Below are 21499 nucleotides of genomic sequence, written 5' to 3'. Positions count from 1 at the left end.
AAAAAAGTCGAGATATAATGTCTCTCATTTTGTTATAATTTATCTTGGATTTTTCTAAAAAGTTCTTTTCTCGCAATCTGCATTTCTTATACATTTTATAAATTTTTCGAATTTATGCAATGTTAATTTATAATAAATTTATAATAAATTTTGCGATATTAATTTATAACAAATTTTGAAATGTTAATCTATAATAAACTTTTTATATAAACCTTTGAAAATGAGCGTTTAGCAAAACCACATTTATGGGAGGTAATTAAATGTTTTATAGTGTCTCACTTTTGGTTCTGTTAACGTTTAGAGACACATGTGTGCGCATTAATCAACATGCGCTTCTACAACGATAACAGATCACGCGGGCTTTTTCGTCGCAATTAACACTCACATGTGACAACGCCGGTTGACGACAAACATGCTTTCGTCGCGATTAGCGTGAAAGACACGAGGGCGTTCGTGTTTTACTATTTTCAAGTACTCCTTCCCATCCCTTTGAAAAATGAATTACGGACTCGCGGAGGCAAGACGTCGGTCAATAATTTTAATTTGTGGTCTGCGACACATCTCCCTCGCAATAATTTAGGGCACGCGGCAAAGGAGATGAAGAGCCGGCGGGTCGTGTTACGGTGTCTTCGAAAATATTCTAATTGTAGAGTATTTACTACGCACATGCGGAACGATCCGCGACGAATCTTTGATCTTCAAGGCATTAAAACTCCTAAGGAATGTTCCATAAATCTTTGAGGTGATTTTTCAGTCGAGTGAAAATTTGATTAAATATCAAGTCACGAATATCTTGTGGGTTTAAAGGTGAAAGTTAAAACCTAATCACTTTTATATCATCAATATATCATCTTATTATCATATTCTTTTATTATAAAGTTACTCACAGTTAGTGCAATTTATTTATAAAATATGGAAATTAAGTATAATTATTTTATTAATAATTATTAATAATTATTTTATTATTAATATTAAATATTATAAGTAATTATTAATAATTAGATAAATAACTATTAATTAATATTATCCGGGTTTTAAAAAAACTACGCGCGTAATACTCGTAAATGCACTCGATGGTTCATCGAAAGTAAGACGTGAGCATTATCATCGGAGGCATAATTAATTAATTAATTAATATTCATCTCGACGCTTCGTGAAGCGACTCATCACTTTTTCTGCCTGACATGCAGCAACGATAGTGACAAATAATGTTTTTACTCCACAAATGAGAGACACATCGTCGTCTTTCAGAGCGTGACTTGCCGTTGAAAAGAGAGAGCGCTTCGAAACGGTCCGATTAAAAATAAACTACCGAGCGACTCGTATACGTGTTTCGACTGCCTTCACAAAAGAAGAGAAACACATTCGGTCTTCTTTTTCCTGTGTCCTCTTTAATCTTGCCGTTCTGCCACAAAATAAATAATCATGATTTTAAACGTTAAAACACAGGAAGCACTTTGACGAATGTCGTAATGATTAATCAATCTCGTTTTTTTTGTTCCGCATGCAAGTGAATATTTTTTTTCAGATGCATACATTAAACATTAAATAAAGCAATGTTACACATTTTGACTCGAGTATATCTCTCGTTCAATTAACTTTACATATAAATATTATGTTTATATTTTATTGATTTATATTTTGTCTGTCTTATATATGTTTTTGCACTGTATAATTACAATATTCCATTTGATATTTAATTGTTATTTGTTCAGAACTTTAAAACAATATGAAGATAACATTTCAATAATGTTTACCAAGAGTTTCCTACTTTGTTTTTTCGATAATAAAATTGAAACAATCACCACATTTTTGTTTGGTATGAAATTTAATTTTTGACTTTTATGGAATATTTCACGATGAAACAATTTGTGTGATTCAACTTCGGATTAATTATCGATATAAAATTATCGAAAAAAAGAAAAAGAGGAAAAAAAACAAGAAGACAAAAGCCTCTTTATTGTGCTCGTTTTCTTGGTAGAAGATTATAGAACAACAAGCGAAATACGATCTTTTGTTACTCATCGTACGTCCAGCGAACGAAGGTAGAGTATGATGAGGGTAAACATATAAGGCTCGTCGAAACTTGGTGAACACTTGGCTGCAAGACGAAACTTCCTTCTCCGTCGACTGCATATTGGTCCAGGGATGAGGAATTGTCGATGAATGAGGCAGCGGAAATAGGAGCTTCGCGAGAAAACGGACTTGCCTTCAAGCAAAGTTGTATCGAGCGTTATTGAAACACTGCACTTTATATGAGACGAAAGTTAAGTTTGCTATAATAATTGAGTTCTCTGAGAAGAACAATGTAGTTCCTGTTACATAACTTTCACATATCCGTATGTTTCATATGTGAACAAAAAATTTTAGTTCTTGAAAGTACAGGCAAGGTTTGATCTCAATCTCGCTCGAGTTACCCATTTTTCTCTCGAATTTCTTCCTTGCTTTTCTGAGAAAAGTATACGTATCAGATTTGTCGAGGAATATATTGCTAAAGACCTTGGATAGAATATGTATATGTATATATATAAAACAATATGCATATATGATAAATAAGCTAGGAAATCCGAAAAGGACGTATTTAAATGCGGGATATGCGATTTATTGCGTCCAATATAATCATAGGACCACGTTTGCTGAGCCGCAGAGCTAAGCGAGAAATCTGGGATTTAAATCTCGTCTGAAAGCTGCTCCCGTGCTGGCATACTCCGATTGGACGGAGAGTGCCTTTGTATTCCCTATTGTACTAAAACTTAATTCTACCTTTGCTTTGAGCGTTTCAAGCGCGCGTCTACGCGTGTGCGAATTGTGGCGCGCGTACAAATGTAAGATACCCGTGTAAGACTCTTGAAAACTTGGCTTAATATTACTCGAGTGACGAGGGATTAGAGATAGCTCTGAAAGAGGAGAGTCTGGAAGAGAGGGAGGGAGGGAAGTCGGAAACTTGCATCGAGTCGGAGTTGTGTACTTATAGCGGATTGCTTACCGCGTCGGAAATGTTGCACGCAGACTGACGCGAGACTGTTCTTACACCGTAATTCGCTCCCCCTCCTCTCACGCCGCGATTTGGTTATTGCTTTGCGCTGTATAGGTATATACGCAACTGCAACCGAGCATTCCGATAGTCTAAGATCTTCCAAATAGTCTTGGAGTCGCAACCCGGAAAGCCTTACGAAGATTTCGCTTGCCTGGAACAGCCGAGTTTGTTTCGAATTTGGTGTTCAACGCTTAAACGCCACTAAATGCCTATTTCTTGTTACTGAGTAGTTATTTTACAGATATTATAATTATATGATACTAAGGATACAGTTGAAGAGAAACTTACATTCTACGATTAAAAATCAACGCGTCGCTGTTTCTCCTCGAGACGTCACTTTGCATTTTATCCGTGGATTAACGCGTGCATTAACGTTGCCCTTGATGACGAATGTCCAAACGAAAGGTTGACAATTGCGTGAAGTTGCGATCTCGCGATTTTGCACCAGATGATTTTTCGTAGTCGTAGAATAGATCTATGGTGGTGATATAACCGCGATCGATCGCAGCAACGCGGTCATAAACTGCGAACTTTGTGTCAAAGTAACCCAGAAGTCCGTCCGGCGAGGAGGCACCTGTCAAGCGCTAAAGAACCAGTATATATTAACGCCGGCGGGGAAGGTGGCGGCCGGATGGCTCGGGAGGAGTCGAGGGTGGCTTTTGAAGTCGCATAGTTTCCTCCACCGGCACGCAGACGTTGCGTGTCCAGAAGACGCGATGTTGCCGATCGAGGTCGACGCGTCCGTGTGGGTGGTTTTCCCGCGCGCGTGCGTGTTCGCGTAACTATGCCCGGTTATCGTCACGTGCGATATTATGGGAATAGTTTGCAAATTAAGATCGCGTATGCGGAAGTACGTAGCGAGAGCGCGATATTCGCGTCGCTTGATACTTCCGATATGCTTAAATATCAAGTGACGTTAAAGCTTCGTGGTTGTTTTAATGGAACGAAAGTTGTGTGATTCTGTCGAAATAAATGTATTAAACATAATCGTATCAAAATCTGAAAATAAAACATATGAAAAGAGTAGAAAAAAATGTACGTGATTATCTTTTGATTTTTATATTTATCTTCTTGTAATCTCAAATTAATTCGCCGATTTGATTTTGCGAGTTGATTTTTATCCGCATAAAAAGAGAAAAATAAAGTAAGAAACGTATTTAAGGTTCACTGAGTTCATCTATCTATAGTATTTCTAAAGACTAGAAATAGACCATTTTAAACAAGTAGAAAAGAAGTGACTTTTAAAATTACGACACTTTGTCATATATATTATGCTGTCGAGAGCTCCGAAAGCGGAAATAAGATTAAAAAATTTTTGCATGATTATTCCTTCATAAAATCTATTTGGTTATTTTATTTTCAGATGTTTTTAGTTTTCGTCATTATAAGCATGTAATATAGAAATATTAATAATTTTCACTTTCAGAAAAAAATGTGAAATCTCTTTAGTATAACAAATGTAATATACATATATTATATAATAATACATATTTCTATATATTTTTTAATAATAATTATCTCTTTTACGACAATTATACAAATATAATTATTATCAATATTAATATTTGGAAATTTAATAAAATATCTCAGTTTTAATAAAACGATGTATTTTTTAGAAGTTATTTAGCGACATATCATACATTTCTTTTCTTATAAAATTCATTAAAACCCATATTTACATGTTCCATTCCAAGCCATTAGGTTTAAACATTAAAACCTATATTCAAGATTTTTTAGAAAAAAAAATTTCTCCCCTTGAGATTATATAAAGGATAAACTTCCTTTCTCTCGCCCTTGTTTCCCTTGTCCGTCCAAGAGCGAGCACCTGTCGGTCCCTATCTGGTTGTAACTACTCAGAAGTCGACGTGGCTGACCGCAACAACATCTATACCACTGCTGTTGCTCGCGGCGGCGTCGTACATCGTCGTCGTCGTCGTTGCGGCGGTCAAGTAGAATAGATCCCAGTGCGGTCCGCCCGGTCGACTAGTCTAGGATCTCCCAGGAGATGGAGCGAGCCTTTCGACGGATAATTGCATGAAGAACGGTTGAAGATAGCTGGCCCAAGGAGAGGGATATACATCGTAAAGGAGGCGTATTATCGATGTCCGTCTTGCGCGACGCAGCCGGAGAAATCGTCGCGAGCAAGGAAGAAAGAACGTTTCCAAAGACGACGTATTCTCCGCGAATAGACGAGCGGATTTGAGATTGCGTGCAACGCGCGGATAACGCGGGAATAGGATATTGTCTTCTTTTTTCTTTTAGCCTCTCTTTCTCTATCTATCTTCCTTTCGAGGAAAAGAAAATCGTACTCTTCCAGAAAATTGATCTCAGTAAGCTGCATTTGACGAGAGTACAACGTTCATCGAGATCGAATTCGACGCGTCGAACGGTCCTTTCGCGCGTTGGATAACGTGCAAAATGCATTCGTGAAGGATGTAGACTGAAGGACGAAATATCGTTCATCGAAATAGCGCTTGCGCGACGCGAATGTGCATCATCCGGAAACGCTGTTTTACGCAGCGATTGAGCGGATTGTATTCTATGTTCGAAAAAACATTCCGCGATTATGGGGCATCCTGTATAATACGTTTTCGGTAGACGAACGTGCTGAACGCGTCTTAACTCGCTTATGAAATTTAACGTTGCGTTCGTTCGCTCGCTCGATCGCAAATGGCATGACGCCGGTTAGGATCACGAGATATATCCCGTTATATTCCGCGCACGTAAGTCTTTCGACGTGTTTTATGGATAATACATATTTCCTTCGCCAATAATGGCCCCGACTATAAAGCGAGATACGGGATGGCAGGCGTGTATCACTTTTCTTTGGGATAGAAAAGAATGACAATATCGTGTCTTTACGTCTTATCGAGTTTTCCGACCACGGATTAAGCTAATGGAAACTTCAGAAGGCAAGAAAGAAGGAGAGAATTAGAAAAAAGAACGATTCTGAAAAAGAGAGAAAGATTGCTTGCATGAAAAAAGGAGAAGGAAATATATTGAACGTCGTACATTCCAACTATTGCTGTATCTTTAATTTATTACCGCGAGATATAGATACACATAGATCGAATGCTCTGGATATTACGTTTATATACAAGCCAGGAACAAAGTGTGCTATCATTCGCCGGAGGGTGAAATAAATCCTCTATGCGATAATCAGAAACGTGTCTCGTCTGTAGATATTGACCACATGCAATGCTTAAATAACAGCATAAAATTTGTCTCAAATGTCTCTATTTTATCTGGTAATAGAGCATTTGATGATGACACGAGATTTTGCAACAATTAATCTAATAAAAAGCTATCGAATATATGACGAGACATTTAGTTGTTACTTTGAAGTATTGATTTTCGCGCAATGAAAAACGCGGTGCTCGAAGTTTGCGGAAAGGAAAATTGCCACGCAATGCGTAGGCAAATTATGTCGCGCATACAACCGTCGCTCGATAATACTTTCAGTACGTCGCGACTTGCTCGCGCCTTTGGGGAATATTTTTTCGCCTACGTCGCTTTCCATGCCTACTTCTCCCCTTCATCTCCTCCCGCCCACGTCGAACCGTCGATAACCCGGAATTTTACGGCGAGATGCGTAAAGCGCCGCGTCTCGCAACCCTCGGAGGTGCATCGCAGGCCCTGTCTGACATTTTTAAGAAATTCCCCCCCCCCCTCCCCGTTGCCATCACCACCGCTTGTCCATCGCCCACCATTTTTTCGCAGTTGCTTCGGGCTGACATTATGCTAACCAGTGCTCCTCCGACCTTCCGGTATTTCGAGTCGGTCTCGTTGATCTACGAGCTCTATTCGCCCTCTTTTTCACTTTCTCGCTTTCTCGTAGGTCGCCACTTGTTAACGCCTACGGGGCTAGAAGCTGCACCTCCCGGGACGAAACACCCTCGACCTGTCAAAATGTTACAAACCCGCCACTCCCGAGGGAGCACGGGCGCGAGTGGGGGCTACCGAAACGGAACGAGATTTCGTCCTTTTCGGCGTGAGTTATCGTCCTAGAAACCGATAGCGGCCGATAACCTTTTCTTATCCGTATTACAATCCACCCGCGTGCCGCATGAATGGGATTTTGGATGAATCGAGTTAGAAACTTCCATTCCGGGGGAGAACAGCGGCTTTCGGGCTGTTAAAAGCAACTACTTTACGACGATCAGGAGAGTTTATAAACAAGTTAAAGTAGGAGCGATTCAATATAAGCGAAGCTTTAATCTGCGTATTAAATTCTACTCACTTTTGGACTTTATTCATCTATTCGTATTTTAAGATTTCTCAAATAAATATGATTATGTATAAATAATTTTAAATTATTATTATGATTGCTTTAAAATTTGAAATAAATATGATTATGTATAAATAACTTTAAATTAATTATTATTATAATTGCTTTAAAATTTGACGCTATTTGTACACATTACTTTCAATACAATTCTGTCTTAAAAATAATTTTTGACAATCAATTTCCTCTTCTTTGAAACGAGCGCTGCAGTTTCGATAACGTTCATACGTTGTCAGTTTTTCGAGCGAGCGTATTTTGGCATTAAGCAAGAGTTACTTTTGTATTATCCGTTGCTCAGACGTGTTCCTGTCACACACGTGGCATATTTCAGCGTTATTCCGACGACGGAAACTCGATACGCGACATCGAGATAGCGAAATCGGAGCGATCGTCGCCCGTCGCCCGACGTCGGTTTATCGAAAATTTATTCGTTCCCAACCGACACGTGACTGCCTCCCGCTTTGAAGAGGACCGACAGCCGGTGGCGAGCGTCGTCGCGGCGCTCGCAAATGAAAGTTACTCGATATTGCGTCAATAATGGTTCGACGTACGCGACAAATAGCATAGAACTGAAAACGGCCAAGAAAGGCTTGCCGGGGAAGGACAAATGCTTTTTCATTGGATAGCGGGGCACTCGTAAAATTGCGCTCGCAGATGGGCATTGCCATGCTGCAGTCCCGCAATTTTTGGCCGCAATACGTCATACGCCTTCCAATCGCATCGTATCGCAAACGAGCCGCGTCAAAAAGAACACGATAAAACACACTCACATGGTTTTAATCTCGTATATTCCATATCGAAGACTTTTTTTTTCATGCTACCATACATCCGGTCGATTTATTCCTGACATCTCGTAGTATTGGAAATCGGCGCTTGGAGATCAGTTAGATTTAAGTTGTCAGTACTAACGTGTTCCCTAACGCGTTATGGCTATTTGTGAACATCGTGAAAATATGAAAACCGAATAAATTCCGCAAGACCGCTGAATTTACAGGCGAGTTAACAAATTTATGTGACACGTATTTTTTAACTCTTTTATTCTCACCCAGCGATGAGAAATGGCTGCCATCGTCTGGTCCGGATGCTAAAAGAATTATATCAGAATAAAAATTCCGGTTCCCCAGAGAAAATTTGGAAATCCTATTGGCGAATTTTCACGCTTTTATTTTTTCGGGAGAGAAAGAAGAAAATCCCGCGAGATCCATTATTTGTAATATAAATATTCTCATTAAGCGACGCATATATAACGCGAGAAAGTTTGTTCGCGATTTGATCGACTGCTATGTGCTACGTGGAATTTGACGATACGCGTGCGACTTCGTTAGGAGAGATTCCGCGAGAAATTTGCTAAATGCCAACGTAGATAATGGCACCTTTCAGAAAGAGGCCTCGCGATCTCGACTATGGTGATGCTATAGAAGAGCGAGCGGATTGTCATAAATTCGCGCTCGTCCCCTGCAAACGCACGAGCGTGCAAATATCTGCAACGGGGAACTTTCGCTAACTTTCTCACACTCGTATGGAACTTGCATCCGAGCATTACGTGTATTTACATACTCGTTTCGGCTTGCGAGGCATTTCTCTGGCGGCTGCGAAGCCGCCTTCTTACATCCTTAATCTTTAGTTCTCTTTGATAGTCGCGTGAACTTGCAATCGTTAAAAGCATTTTGCCACGGAACTTATTGAGATTAGTATTCATTTTATCACATATGTGTATGTGTGTATTATTTTAAATTCCTAATTATTTAAAAAAATATAATTAATTGACAATTTAATAGAGTCTTTCAGTTTCGTATTTTACGAACTTTTGCTTCACTTTCAAACTTCAAGAATCTTTCATTGATTAATATTCATAGTGATTTAATAATCTTTAGAAGTTTACATTTGAACAATTGAGAGCGATATTAAGTTAGAAATTAATATCTTTATTTATAATCATTAAATTAAAAAATGTAATTAATTAACAATTCCAAACAGTCCATATTATTAATTTCAGATTATCAATTTTTACTTCACACTACTTTGAATTTTAATAATTTCTCATTAATTAATGTATTTAATTCTTATTATTTATGAGTATTACTTAATTCTTATTGTTTTAATATTATTAAATGACTATTGATGATTAAAATAAGTTGTAATTGAGCTGCTACTTTTCTAACAATGCAATTAAATTTTGGAAAGGATTCTTATACACGGAGGAATTTAGGATGATATGAAAAGAAACTGATAACTCCACCGGTTCCATCGGCAATCAAACTTTACAGCAACAAATCAGATTTCCCTCGATTTCTCACACGATCATCGGATCAAACTTTTTTCGAGTCTGTGCTCCTTGTCGACGCCCCTCCCTGAATATTTATAGCCGCTCATCGAGAGAATGGGACGCTCTCACTCACGATCAAGATCGTTCTGTCGTCAATTCCGTAGTTAAATGACGGAAGCCATCCCAGATGTTTCATACAGAACTATTTTATCGATTTGCCCTCGTAATATATCCGACAAATGGACATTACTTTCATGCAATTTTCCCCTTGTGTTGTCTAGATCTCGACCTACTCGCGTGCCTGTATAATTCAAGCTATAGTCGCTGAGGCAGACGTCAACGAATGCGAAACAATTTCAGTCCCATTCTTACAATTATAATTCGTACAACATTCGCTCTTTTCATTTCCTGCGCCGTTGTCATTTAATATTCTCGCAATTATATTCCTTCGCATTCTTATGTTGACAATCGTTTCGTTTGTTTTGTGTATCGCGTAATGAAAGTTTGCATTCTTCACGATTCAGTAAAGTATCGCTGTCGTAATCGATATCCAGTAAACTACAACGTTTGCATTTCTATCTAATATGGAATGACGTTGCACGAAAACTCAAATCATTCCACTTCATAAATCCGTGTTACATTAAATATTGATTCGATCAAAAAATAAATAATGAGAAGTAAAACTCAAATTCTCTACTATCCGAATTTGTGATAAAATTGATATTTATTCTAATAAAACTTTGCTTACGTTTTATATACTACTTTCAAAAAAAATCATTATTGTGCTCATTTTAACGAGAAATATACGAATCTGAGAAAATGCATTCTCTCGCAGATTGTTTAAATTATCATGTAACAAGCATAAAAAATATTTTAGATGAAAAGAAGAAAAGAAAGATAGGAGAACACACGATCGGCGTATCAGCGATCAATAAATCAGGGCGTATATCCCTTCTGTTGGGATGTCTACGAGGGTGGCACCCCGTCGTCGTCGTCATCGCGCGTCTTGATGGCGCAAATAAAATACGACCCAATTTCACGGTGCAAACCGCGAAACAATAGTATTGATTTTATTTCCATATCAAGCGACGTACGACGACGATGGAGGGCTGGATCGGTAGATTCGTAAGAAGGGCCGAGCGGGGAAAGGCAGATGAAGCAGTAACTCAAAGGAGGAGGCGGACGCGTTTTAGGCCGGAAGGTCCTGGCTCGTGCAAGGGGGACTTAAGGGTACATATCGAGCGACGAATGTCGGACGTTCAGCGTGCACGTCACGTAAAGATGGAGTCGCTCGCCGAGGTGAGACGAGAGAGAAATGGAACAGAGACGTCGACGACGACTATACCAGTGGGATGAGGAAAAACGACAGGGAAGGGGAAAGGGTGGGAGTAGGTGGATAGAGAAAGCACAGGGAGTCGTAGCGAGGGTTTATCCGACAGTCCTACGCACGCTAGCATAATTAAGAAAGTTCCGTCCGGGAGTTTTTCCCGGTGTCTTCCAGTATTGTTATTCTTAGGTCGTAGCAGCGCTAATTAAGCTGGCCGAATAGCGCGATAGCGAATTGCTAGCGAAAAATTTACGACTATTATTGCGTTGCAGCGACGCCACCAAACCGAGCGTGGATTACGAGATTATGCAAGTTGCTTGAAACAATGAGAAGGGTAAACATTCTGAAATATGCATTATTATTTTCTTAAAAATAAAAATAGAAATTGAGAGAGGAAAAAATTCAAAATAATCGTAATTTTGAACTGTATCTCTGTGCGTACATTTTTCCAAACTTTATATTATTTGACTATACACTTTTCTACATATTTATATAATGCTTATAATAATACTAAATTTAATTATATCTAAACTTTATGAGAAATAATATGATTATAAGGAATAATATAATAATGGGAAATTTGCAATAATTAATTTCCCAGTTCCATTACATAATTTCGTGTGCAATATTGTAGCACACAAAATAACACATAAACTATCTTTTATATACTCCGCGAAAAGCAACGTATTCGATATCCGGCGCAAGATAAAACATCGTTTGCGATTCGAGCACGTACATTCATTTCCCGGAATAAATTCGGAAAGCGAATAATCACGAGGAGACCGGACTCGACAAACGACTGAAGATATAGCGTTTCATTACCCGGCAGCAACACAGCATATAGCGAAGAATACCAAAGAAAAGGACCGTCGCGATTTTTCCATCGACGGCGACCTCCGGCCTTTCGCGTCCTCGTCTCTACTTATTATGATCCCGCGTCGTTTTTCTCGAAGGCGCTCCCCTTTCATCCCTTCGCCCCCCAATATTCCGGATATTGTATGAACCGCGGCGGCCGATCATCTTTCTTCTCTCTCTACCTTTCTCTCTCGCTCGCTCTTTCTCGTCCGGTTATTACGAAACTCGCTTTCAACGAAGAAGGCGAAGAACGGTGAGGAAAGGGAAGAAGGAACGGGAGGAGGAGGCGATGGAAAACGTCGGACGTGTGCCCGCGAGGCATTGTCATTTTCATCGGCTCGCAGCTTTCCCGCAGCTTTTCTACCTCCTGTTCCTTGTTGCTACCTCCTTCCATTCGTGCGAAAAGCTAGCGGCGCAATGAAAATATGTTGCTCTTTATTCGAAACATACGGTCGTCTTGATGTTTCGCTTCTTGATATATTGAGAGAAATATAGGAACGCGTGAAACGATCATAGATTTCATTGAAGCGTTCAATCATTTATTGGAAATTAACATATGAAACGGTATAGTCATATTAGAATAACGATATCACTTATTCTATCAAATTGAAACGTCACAAGCAAGCTTATTAATGTTAGTAATTTCATATGATAATACTAATTAGTATCTAATTTTGTGAAATTTAATTATATTTCGAGCCTGTTATACATATCTAGAAAAGCTCGATAACAAAAATCTATTTTTCCGAAAAAAATTCACAATTTCTGAAATATATAGCATTAATTATTTTATTTAATATTAATTATTCTGATCTAATTAAATAGTGTCATTTGGTATTATTAATTAAATAATGACATTTCGTATTATTAATTATATGCAATATGATATCAATTATTAATCTGCAATAATCTTAAATTAAAATAAAAGATGTTGCACACAATTGCATACAATTAGTTAATATATTTATTGATTATTATTTACAAATCAACGTTTTTTATCGATCCTAAAAAGTCAATTATTAATACGATAAGCTGAATAAAATGTCCAAGGTAGAAATTCTTCCGTAGAAAGAAAAAGCAAAGTATGTCATGCGAAAAATGAGAATGATATTGCTTCAAGAGCGAGGCTTGATGAATTTCATCGTTGATGTCGATTTGTCTACACGTCTGTAGGTATATCCTACAAGAAGCGGTGGCTTTGTATCCTCTATTTGTTTATCCCTGTCTTCCTAGCTAGTCGCATAAGCTTTTTCTTGTGGATGCGTTTCGTGTTTGCTCTGTTGTTGATGCGCGTTAGTTTTTCACTTCTGAGACCCCGAAAGGCATTTCATCAGCTTTGCGAAGTTAGAAATATGTTTTATTCTGAGCCGACTAGAGATAAATTAAAAGTTTAATGTTTATTTAGATTATTTTATTAAATTTTCACAAGGATAAAGTTGCAATCAAATTCTATAAATTCGTATTACAATTATAAAAATATAATAAATAACATAATAGATTTTGTTATAATTTTATATTTTTTCAAATTCTAATTTCAATATTAAAATTTTCTCTTGAATATATCAAGCAAATTTTTTATTGAAAGATTTTCTGGGAATTAATCATATAGTTGCAATACTGTCATATTGACATGGAAATAGAATGATGGCTTATCCGTATTTTCAATTTTGCATATTAATTCAATCTCACTGACATTCACGTGTCTCGCGTTATTCAGCGATATGAATCAACGGCAAATCCGGAAAACGATTTAACTTTGCGAATGTGCGACGAAATAAGCATCGAATTCCCAATCGAGAAAACGTATAAGGAAGAAACGCGGGTTCACGAAGTTAGCATTTCATAAAGACGAGATGTCAACTTTCTCGCGAGATTTTTTTCAGTCAGTTATGGACTGCATCAGGTAATATGTATTTCGTCGAGAATCTTTTGACAGCGGTTTACGACTAACGAACGATTCTTCGCTATAGAAAGGAAAGTGTCTCGTCAGCGTCAGACTGAAAAGACGAGGAAAAGCTTAGCGGGGAGGTCGCGTTGCTGAGAAAATTACGCTGCGAGATTCCGCATGCGGCGGAAGGAGACGAACTGTTGTAATTTGTTTTCGGTCTTCTTTTTGGCTGTTCCTTCTCTTTTTTTCTCTCTTTCTCTTGCGTGTACTTTCAACAACGGGGAATGGGTCCCTCGGTCTCGGATGAATCTTCAAGGAGACTATTGATTAATATTTCCCCCGACTGGAATTATGTTTAATTTTTGGATATACGTATCGTGCCATAATTAAAACCGCAACCTTCTTGCGAGAAATGGACGAGCGTGTACGTGTTGCTGCTGGAAAGGCTTTATTACCCGAGGTCTTTATGAAAGGCGTGTTTTATTACAATATTATACGATAATATATCGTCTCATGGAACTAGCCTCATCCTTATTCGCGTACAACTTAATAATTATTAATATTTCAGTTTTAAAATTTCCTATCTTTTTTTTATTTAAATGTCCTTTTTTATACGCAACGAAAATTTTGAGAAATCGAGAAGATATCTGTGTAATTAAATTTATTAACTCTACAATTTCTTAATGATTGATACGATTACATTTCATTACAAAACTTTTTAGATGACTGATCATAATTTTTCTCGCGTTGATCATAAGCCACAACGCGTATATCCGGTTCATGGTCTTGTGCCGTATAAATCAAGCCGCGTGTTACTCTACCAAACGCAAAATGCCATGCGACGATATTCATGGGATTATAGGTGGCCCCAAGTCACGCTAAAGACCGAATAAAATGTCTTCGGAAGTCGTATACTTTAATGAATTACTTTTCGCTTCCGGCACGACGCGGTAGACTCTGGTAACTCCATGAAGAACGGCGGCTCCTTCGCGGTACCTGGCAGTCCTCCTCGAAGTCCATCGCCCATCTCCTTGGAAATTAGTTCGGACATCGCAGGGAGAGCCGGAGAGACGGAGGAGAATAGTTAACCGGAGGTGAACCAACGCGAACCAAACTCACACATAATGACGGCAGATTGAAAAAGTTTTCCTGCTCGGCTGTCGAGTATTTTCTTTCTCGCCAGCGGCGAGTCGCGGCTTATCCGGCTTAAATGGAAGTGGGATACGCACGATTATGGTCTCTATTATTGAAAGAAACGAGCGCGTGTGCGGTCGCGCTGGCTCGTAAACTGCGAAGCTCATGCGATGTCCGGCAGATTACGAGAAGAAATTATGAACGATTCGTAGCGCGTGCGTGTTTTTACGCAATACGCACGATTGACCGCGAAATAATTCTCAGCGAAAATATAGATATATTGTCGCGAAATCATCCTCTCAGCTACAATTTTTACAGTATGACAGATTCGAATATTACGGCTCTCTTTTATTGAAAACTTTATGAGATATTATCGTTATTTATATCGCGAGTTTTTAATCTCCAATGTCTTCAATAATTCTTTTATATTATTTTTTATTATTATTATTATTAGTATGTAAATTTTTTACAATATTAATAATTGTGTTTGAAAGAATATTATATCTTTTGCGCCATATTCTGTATATTGTTATCAGTTTAAATCTATATATGATTCTGATATATTGATTATACATTTAAAATAAATTTTTCTAATTAAAATAAATCCTGGCTAAATTTTTTAAATATTTTACAAGGCGCAATTAACATGATAATCTTCGAATACAATTCATTCCGTAGTACCCAGTCATAATGAATGTAATAATTGTACTCGCTTAGCGCTTATCTTCATATTTAGCACACGGCTGGTGATACGGACAATTCATTTCTACGCAAATGAAAGTAAAGTATTAGGGTCGTGTTTCTCATGAAGTATACTACGGTCCGCATGCTAATTCGACCTTCTTGTATAGTAGACTTAAAATCGCACGATATGTTAACAGATTCGATGATTAAACCTGCTGAGAACTGTACGTGATCTTAATCGTGTTACAGTAATTTAATTCGCCTTTTTTTAATAAAAGCGATCGAAACATAAAAATAGGATGAATAATATAATTTCAGAGAAACTTTAATTAATAACGGAATCCAATCAAATCTATGGAATTTAACCAAATTGTATTTTGCAAATGGCATTATTTATTCGAAATCGATATAGTATAATATGATTCTGATATATTGATTATATATTTAAAAATAAATCTTGCTAGCTAAATCTTTTAGACATTTTACAAGAAAATGCATATATATATATATATATATATATATATATATATTTCTGTAAATAGATATTATTTACACACGTCGTGTTAAAGACTGAGGCAAAAAGGTGAGAAGTTAATTACAAGTTCTCTTCTTACTCGCCATTTTTCACGTGCACGGATTTATCCGATGACGACGAATCGGCGGCAAATAACAGAGAGATCGGGAAGCGAAGGGGAAAAGAAAGTTGCGAAAGGGTGGAGAGGGATGAGAAGGTAAAGCCCTTCGGCGAGATATACCGATGACCGAAGCAGCAAGAAGAAAGAGAGATGAAGAGCGTGAAAGAGCTTTTCTTGCCCGAACCCGGTTTTCCTCCTGGAAATCACCTTTAGGAGCCAATCGAGCCATTCAGGCTGAACTTGGTGAACCGCCGATTACGGATTTATTTATCGGTTCTATTGTCCTCTTTTCCCCTCCCCCAGCCCCTAACGTGCCCTCCGTCGATCTCATGTAGGAGAACCTTTCTTTTCTTACCGCGACATATTACCCTTCACCTTTGGCCGATCTTACGACGCCTTTCTATCCGCGTCGGTCTTCGAGTCTAGGGCAATTTGTCAATTCCTGGCATCTCTCGCCGTTATCTTAAATCAATGTTGCCTTTCTGCCGGGAAACTCGCCCGCGGTTTGTGGCGCGACGTAGATTTCCGTTCGTCGATAGCTTCGCAAAATCATTTTCCGCAAAAATTTCACATATTTCTCAGGGTTCGGAGTGTAAAGAGCATAAGTTGGGATATTCCCGGAATTATTCGTAGCATTAAAAAAAAAAGAAAAAAGCGATCGGAGCATTTAACTGCAGCGGCACTCGATAACGGAATTAACATTAATGGCATTTGGGACAAATGTACATTACTCTGCTGCTTCCATATTCGCCTCCATATTATTCGCAACGAAATAATCGGTCAATAAATGCCGCATGAATATAATGTATGAATATTTTGTTAATTCGCTTGCGCGAATCAAGTAGTCGTGTCTCCGTTTTAATACAATGATATCGTATCGTAAGCTTCATGAATGTTAGAGAATGATTTCATGTATCGTGGATCCATGTCGAGATGTATCGGAATATCCTCCGCATTTCCAACGTGACTGCAACAATGTTCGACAAGGTCGAGTGCATTCACCTTATTGGATTCAATAGCGCACGCGGATGTGCACGGGAATCCTACTTGTTGGCCGACTAAGTAGTTATCATAGTTATCAGTCCGTCCAACATGCAACGAACTTTCAGGCTGTTTCAGCCTCGGTGATGTTAGACTAAAAAATATTGCCTTTTTATTTCAAGATATCCGCCGTCTTCATGTAATATTGTGCCAGAATAATATTTTTCTTAAAAACCCAACGTGACTTATATTCATGAACAATAGCTTTCGTAAAGATTTTTTCTTATATACTTATATGTTATCTATTTTAATTTTTTATTTTATATCTACAATTTTTTTTCTAGTGAAATCATCTCTCACAATATATTAAGTATTAATGAACCAAATAGAAATTCCTACTAATAATTTTCATATTCATATTAATTTCATATTCATTCCAATTTTCTCTCTTTCAAGCAATTTATTATTCATTTATATTTTATTCACGCTGCATATAAAGTCTTCTGAAAATGTATGTGTAATTCGATAACAGCTTTCTCATCATCTGGAAAATATTTTTGCTTGCGAGCTTTATAATTATTCGTCGTGTAAATACATATTCGATTGAATATGCTTCGCTTTGAGGATTCTATTGATTTCTATAAAAATCAAGTGCGTCATGCAATAATAGAAAATGTAATTGAAAAAATTTTTTATATCCAGCATTCTATATTTAAAATTACTAATCCATGCATGTCGAACTCAAAATAGAGTGGTGGCGATGCATGTACGATTCAAAAAGTGTAGAAGTTCGTCGAAACGGCCAATGGCTTTTCAGTGAAGTTTTACCTTTGCCGTGAAAAGCCAATATCTCGTAAAAATGCGCTCGTGGTGGATTTCTTCACTTCCGCAACTCGACAACCATTATGCTCGAAGGTAATGGTGGGACGAAAAAATGTTTCGCATAAGCAACGTCTTTGACGTCCATTTCCATCTGCCGTCGATCTCTTTCTATCCGCTTATCCACTGGATCGAGATTACATCGAGTAAAATGTGGAAAGGACGCGAAATCGTCTTAAGAAGATCGATATTGATTACGATTTTTTATTGTATCGTATTTTACGATATATTAGAAAAGGCACATAATAGAATGATCATTAAAAATTTTAAAGTTATGTGCAAAATTTATATGTTTATGTGTGCAATCGTATTTTATGAAGACCATAATTTCGTAGCAATCTATTTTCACGTATACTGCGTACTGTATGTTAGACTGGCGAATTTACGAAAATGAGCGGCATTCGCGTGATTTTACGGGGAGCGCATGAATGTAATATGATGCTTTCACATAGAAGCCGGTAGCTGAAGTCGCTATACAGCAAAGAGCGATACGAGACATTTAAAATTTATTTACGTTGCTTAGCGCGTTCGAATTTTTCGACGTTCTTAGCAAAAAAAATTTCCGCGTGGTAATAAAGCTGATTTTTAATTATTCATTATGCAATCGTCATTGCACATTTCAAGCTCTACTTGCGGTTTTACGCCTTGCGTTCGTACATTCGACGAGCTTGCACGTAATACTCGACAGCAGAGTGATGCGCACAATTGCAAGCGGTCAGTCGCATGATGGTCAGTCACGTTCATAGACGCCCCCGACGCACATGGGCCGCGTCGTAATGTCGCGGTACGTGCCGCGATTACCATCGCGAGTAGATAGAAAGCCTCTCCCCGAGATTTAATTCCGACGTATCGGTAAAAATCGGATTTCTCGATTCGCTCTCCAACTAATCCTACGCGCGCCTGTAAGTGCGGCTCTTCCTCTCTCCATTTCCCGTGATTGAATTCGCAGTGATTGAATCACCGTAACATATTGGAAAACGCATGCGAAGTGCATGCATATACGGAAAATACATAATGAGAAACAAATTGGGATTTAATTATGCATTAGCAACTAATCATGCGTCTTGATAATGAAGCTACCGCTACGCACAATTAAGCGGAAAACGAAGAGTTGATTACAAACGGCTTGATTGGATGTAAACAAGCAATACTTAATTTCTTCTTCGAAATTTTCCCTGAGGAAATAGTCGACTCCAGAGAGATCGGCTATTTACTATTGATTGGAGTAAATAATATCCATAGGACACGAATTGAGAAATAATAGATAAAATATATAGAAAAAGAAATAAAGAGATAATAGATAAATTATCTGCAATTTTTTCCATTTATGCAACTCTCACGATAATCATATTTAATAATAATTATATTAATTAGAACATTATTTTGATTACTCGTAAAATATATCAAAAGTAATACCTGGGAGATTCCTTGCCTTCCTGGCCAGTCGCCATGTCGTTTCACCAATTCCAGGAATCTTCCACTTCGATCGGGATCCTCACGGGATCGCGTAAATTCCGGGATTTCACAATTTTCTCACGACACTTTCATAGCTAGCCGGCGAGGCTCAATCAGCGATGCAGACCATCTACGGTCTCGAGATATTCAGTCATAATAGTCACAATATGATTCGATACAACAGGAAGCGCAATTTCCCAGGATAATCCGATATTGTTACATACACGTTCAAACGATCATCTATGAACGATATACTCGATTATATACTGGTTTGGCCTGGCATCTTGCAAGTAATCATCAGACGGGGGAGAGATATCGAATATATACGATAAAGTTCCACTCGAGGATATATTTCAACAAGTTTGCAGGTGTGTATTTGTTGCCGAATTGTAATTGGTGTATAAATGACAGATATAACAGAGAAACACATGACCAAACTGCCAACAGCTGCTAACGATGCCAAAGGCGCTAATAAATACTGCGGTTATATAATTTGAATCGAACGGGCGCGAGAACGCGGTTCGACATCGGCCGAAAATTGCCGTGGAAGTGTGACACGTGCTCCGCCGCGGCTCGAATCCGCACGAATCGGCGATTTATCGCGATTTATTCCGGCACGAGAGCCGCGTGCGCACGTTTCGCGTATTGAATACACGGGTGGCGCACGAAACCGGAAGAGAGTAACGACGTCGACGCCGGACCGAAAACGTTTTCCAGGCGATGTCGTGAGTTATACCGCGACTAGTCTTTTTCTCGCGCGTGCACCATTTAAATTTCCTCTGCGTACATCGCGTAGAACAGGGAGAGCGCGTTTCCCATAACGTCTCTTCGCTCGATTATTTCGCGTAAATTCGCCAAAAATTATTAGTAACGGCAATTTAATTGTTTCTCTCTCTTCACTCGGCTCTGACGTTTATTTCTTCTTATCGATCGTTCCCGCGAGCCGCTATTTCTAGATCATCTTGACGACACTTCTTTGTACTACCACTTCTTTCCCCAACCAAGTCCAGCGTTGCGCAATGGTGAACTTTATTACACATTTATCCATTATTACTGATAATATCGTATCTCGTTACACTTGGATAAAAAAAATTCAAATTAGATTGATGAGAATTTTATTTGAATGCTTCGTTTAGTTCGAAATACGCGGGTAGTTTATTTCCAAGTCCCTTCATCACCCCGATAATTCATTTACCAACATTATCTGAGTTTTATATATCATTTTTATAAATACTTAATTGTTTGAGATCCGAAGTTTTTTCACGCGTATTTCGATTTTAATTCGACAAATAATTTCAATTTATTTTCAAGCGATAAGTTTGCTAAAAAAAGAGAAAGAAAAGAGATTGTATGGACTATCTAAGACGAGAACGTGCGACTCTTACGCGCACTGCATATGCACGCGCGGCTCAATGAAGAGTAACGTGCGAGTGTGACGGCGCACGCCGCGCTACTGACGACGCCTGGCGTCGCGGCGCCACGCCGTGAGATCCTCGACGGTGCGTGCTGGCGCAGGCGCTATCGACATCGGTTCGTTGACGCGTTTTTCCTTTTTCTTCCTCTCTCGTTTCTTCCCTTTTTCCCTCTTTTTCTTTTTTTTATTTTGTTACGCATGCGGGTGTGCGTTCGCCTCCCCCTCCCCGCCCCCGCCGAATCGAAAGTAAGGTAAAATGATTCAGTACCGGCATTTCTCGCGCCACGGGAAAGCGCGGAATTCGGCAAAGCGAGGAAAAACCGGCATCTCCGAATGTTTATTGCGACGTTTTCATAAAATCTCCCGGCGAGAGAGGGATTTATTAAGCGCGCGTGGAGAAAATGATAATATGTCAAAAATGTTGGGAAGGATTCATGTATTTTCCACGGAAAATGTATCTTGAATTAAACAAGATAATAATATAAATCCCATTATAAATTTAGTTGTTATTCCCTTAGCCAACGATCGATGGCCACAAAAATATTCGTACATCTAAAAATGTTTGAAAAAGTTCCTTATTACAACTTTATAGCAATATGTCATTAAATAATTATTTTAGCATTTTATTCTCCGTATATTGTTTTAAGAATGGATTAATG

At 38.4% G+C, this 21499-nt stretch overlaps 1 protein-coding gene and 1 long non-coding RNA gene across 14 annotated transcripts in view; one reads left to right on the top strand and one right to left on the bottom strand.

Annotated features, from left to right (window-relative positions):
* Nucleotides 1-21499, bottom strand: part of LOC145975871 (uncharacterized) — a 322438-nt gene that overhangs the window by 117244 nt on the left and 183695 nt on the right. The window lies entirely within an intron of this gene.
* LOC145975877 (uncharacterized) overlaps nucleotides 1-21499 on the top strand; it is a 277761-nt gene that overhangs the window by 181637 nt on the left and 74625 nt on the right. Inside the window, exon 1 of one of the 4 annotated variants that reach the window (XR_014440118.1) lies at nucleotides 19704-19794. The exons of the other annotated variants lie outside the window; for them this stretch is intronic. This is a non-coding gene — a long non-coding RNA (uncharacterized LOC145975877). Of the gene's footprint in view, nucleotides 1-19703; nucleotides 19795-21499 lie in introns of those variants that run through there. 4 annotated transcript variants of the gene reach the window in all.

The sequence above is a fragment of the Camponotus vicinus genome, unplaced genomic scaffold (assembly GCF_025532165.1).
Source record: "Camponotus vicinus isolate PSW18456_S1 unplaced genomic scaffold, iyCamVici1.0 SCAF_8, whole genome shotgun sequence".
In the NCBI taxonomy this organism is placed as follows: Eukaryota; Metazoa; Arthropoda; class Insecta; order Hymenoptera; family Formicidae; genus Camponotus; species Camponotus vicinus.
The sequence above is the reverse complement of the archived record's forward strand: the minus strand, read 5'-3'. Positions and strand labels throughout refer to the sequence as shown.